The following is a 3136-nucleotide window of genomic DNA, read 5'->3' as shown; positions in this document are numbered from 1 at the left end:
AAACCCTGGCTTTTGATAGAAAGTGGAAGAATATGGAAGATTTACTGCTGAGTGAAGCAAGTCAGGCTATGAAGGAGAGACATTGTATGTCCTCACTTAATATATACCGAGTGTCTGCACTCTATGACCGAAACTGATTGACTAAAAGATATACAGACACAAGACATGGGTGTGAATGCCAGATGTGGTATGTGTGGAGGAGTGGGGCCTAGGGAAAAACATTTGGAGGAGGGATACAGAGGCAAGCATTGACGGGATGGGGAGGTGTGGTGTTATCTGTTGAAGATATTTTGATCAACTGGACTGGGGAGAAATGTTCACATATTGAAATGTTCGCTTTGTAAGCTAAACAATGTGATTGAATGTATATAAAAAATATATATTATGGGACCAGCAGTTAGCGTAATGACTATGTCGCTGGACTCCCATGTAGTCAATCGCGGTTCGAGTCCCGGACCCGGCGGCCTAAACTCACGCCAGGCACGTGTGCTTGTGTGCCCAAGATCCCGAGAAGAGAATGGAGGAGAAGGGATTGCGGAATGGCCATCCCCCCTGGGGGGTGATTTCTCACTTTCTGTCTCTATGTCTCTCTCTGTCTTTCTGGCGAGCACATGTGCCCTATAGCAAAAACCTCTCCTAAAAAAATATATATATATATTTTTTTAAATGACAGAAACATCTAGAGAGAGCCAGATAGTGGCACAATGATAAAACATGACAGTCTGTGAGGAAATCCCACATGCGAAGATTCAAGTATGACAATCTTCCTGAGTACACAGGACACATGTTTGTTCATGATCTGGGGTTTGCTAAAGGCTGTGTGTGGATCATAGTGTTAAAATCCTGTTGAGTATTCTCTCTCTCTCTCTTCCCTTTTACTCATGGAAGAAATAAATGAAAAAAATTTAAAGAAAGAGGAGCCGGCCAGTAGTTCCGGACACCAGATGGACTGAGGCTGCAGGCCCGACCCCTCCGAAACTTTGCACATCACCACCGGTCCTCCTCCTTGGACCCCAGGTTGGTTGGCTGGGACTTTAAGACGAACTCCCACCCCATCCCACCGGCAAACCGGATCGAGCCAGCCAGTAGTTCTGGACACCATGTGGACTGAGGCTCCAGGGCCGACCAACCTGGTCCTGTCACTCATCCTCTGGCCCTTTCCCACCAGCCTTTGGACTCTCTGAATTTTGGTGATTTGAATAGCATGCGTTGCGCTTGGTGCACCATACAATTTCCTTTTTTCATTTTGTTTTTCTTTGCTCTTGAGGTGTTGCTTATTAGGTGGGTTGGAGGCTCACCACTCCTTAGAAACAGGGAGGACTTTGGGCCATCCAGGAGTAGTGGCAACAGTTAATGATAATTGTGAGCAACAGGTAGGCCAACCATAAGAGAAATCATCAATTTTCTAATCCTGTACAACTTTTAACATTCAGAGATACCTTAAATAAGTTAGGAAGAAACATACAGATTACCTGATGACTAGGAACAATCGCAGAGGCTCAAGAAATATGAGCAACCAACAAAAGGCCTCTCCCTCAAGGGAAATCATCAAGCCTACATCACCCACAGTCAATACAATGAACGTCATGGACATGTCTGATAAGGAATTCAGAATATTTGTAGTGACCAAACTAACTGAGATGGAAGAGAAAAGAGACAAGGAACTCCAGGAGATGAGGAAGTCCTTTCATGACTTGAAAGAAGAAATGGATATCTTAAACAAGAACCAGATGGAACTTCTAGGATTGAAGAATGTGATACAGGAAAACAAAACCTCCCTTGAAAGTATTAAAAGTAGGTTAGACCAGGCAGAAGATTGAATCTCTAACGTAGAAGACAAAACATCTGACCTAGAAAAAAGTAACAAGAAGATTGAGAAAACAACCATGAAAAATGAGGATAATATATGAGGAATACTGGATACCATCAAGCGCCCCAACATCCGGATAATTGGTATTCCAGAAGAGGAAGAAAATAATAAGGGCATAGATCATTTATTCCACGAAATCCTGTAAGAAAACTTTCCAAATCTAGAAAGGCATTCAAATATCCAGACCCAAGAAATACACAGGACCCTGAGTAGAATCAACCCAAGAAGATCCTCTCCAAGGCACATCATAGCCAGACTGGCAAAAACAACAGACAAAGACAAGATACTAAAGTTGGCAAGAGGGAAATGCCAAGTTACTTACAAAGGTCACCCCATCAGGCTAACATCGGATCTCTCGGGCTCTTCAAGAGGTTCTGAAGGGAGTACTATACCAGGAAAACTAAAAAATCAAAGACAGTTATACAAGAACAAAAAGCAACCAAGAAAATGGCTCACTTAATGATAGGATCAGGTATGGAAATATCGATAATTACATTGAATGTCAATGGACTAAATTCTCCAGTTAAGAGACATAGACTGGCTTAATGGATACGAAAACAGAAACCCTCTATCTGTTGCCTACAAGAAACTCACCTTATGGATAAAGACATACATAGACTAAAAGTAAAGGGCTGGTTAAAGGGACAAGGCTAGGTCCACCTCAAGTGTACATGGATTCTGTCTTTTCACTGGGTGTTGGGCTGGAAGAAGAGGTTTGGGACAGAGCAATCAGCTAGTTTTTTTAATAGAAAAAGACTACAAGGAACTGCACCAAAGAATTAAACAGAGATTCTCTGGGAAGTAAAATTGGGGGTATAGAGAGTTATTATTTATTTACTGGCTTATATCTACATTTTCTCACTTATATAATTAATATTTGTTGCTTATTAATTTAAAAAATATTGTAAAGGACATTCACTTTCTTCTTGAGTCAATTCTATGGCTTAAGTTCACTTCATTGATCCTAATGCTTTCCTTCAGAGTTTCTTTCTAGACTCTAATAAAGAGGCAAGACAAAAGGAAAAGAGAAGTGTCTCCATCTTCTTATCCCTTTGCTAATATTTTTCTGAAAGTTACTCTTGCCAGGAAAGGAAACCTGACCAGCTTGTCTGATACACTTATGCTTTAACCCAGTGTTTATATCCAGTCTTTCAGTTCAGTAAGTACTGCTGAATTTCAGGTTTGTCATGTCCCCAGTTCCTGACTCACACTTGGGGTTTGCATAATTATTAAATAGGACACAAAGATGGGATTGTTAGTTGTGCT

This window comes from Tupaia chinensis, unplaced genomic scaffold (genome assembly GCF_000334495.1).
Source record: "Tupaia chinensis unplaced genomic scaffold, TupChi_1.0 Scaffold000369_1, whole genome shotgun sequence".
Lineage (NCBI taxonomy): Eukaryota > Metazoa > Chordata > Mammalia > Scandentia > Tupaiidae > Tupaia > Tupaia belangeri.
This window is presented reverse-complemented; position numbering follows the sequence as displayed.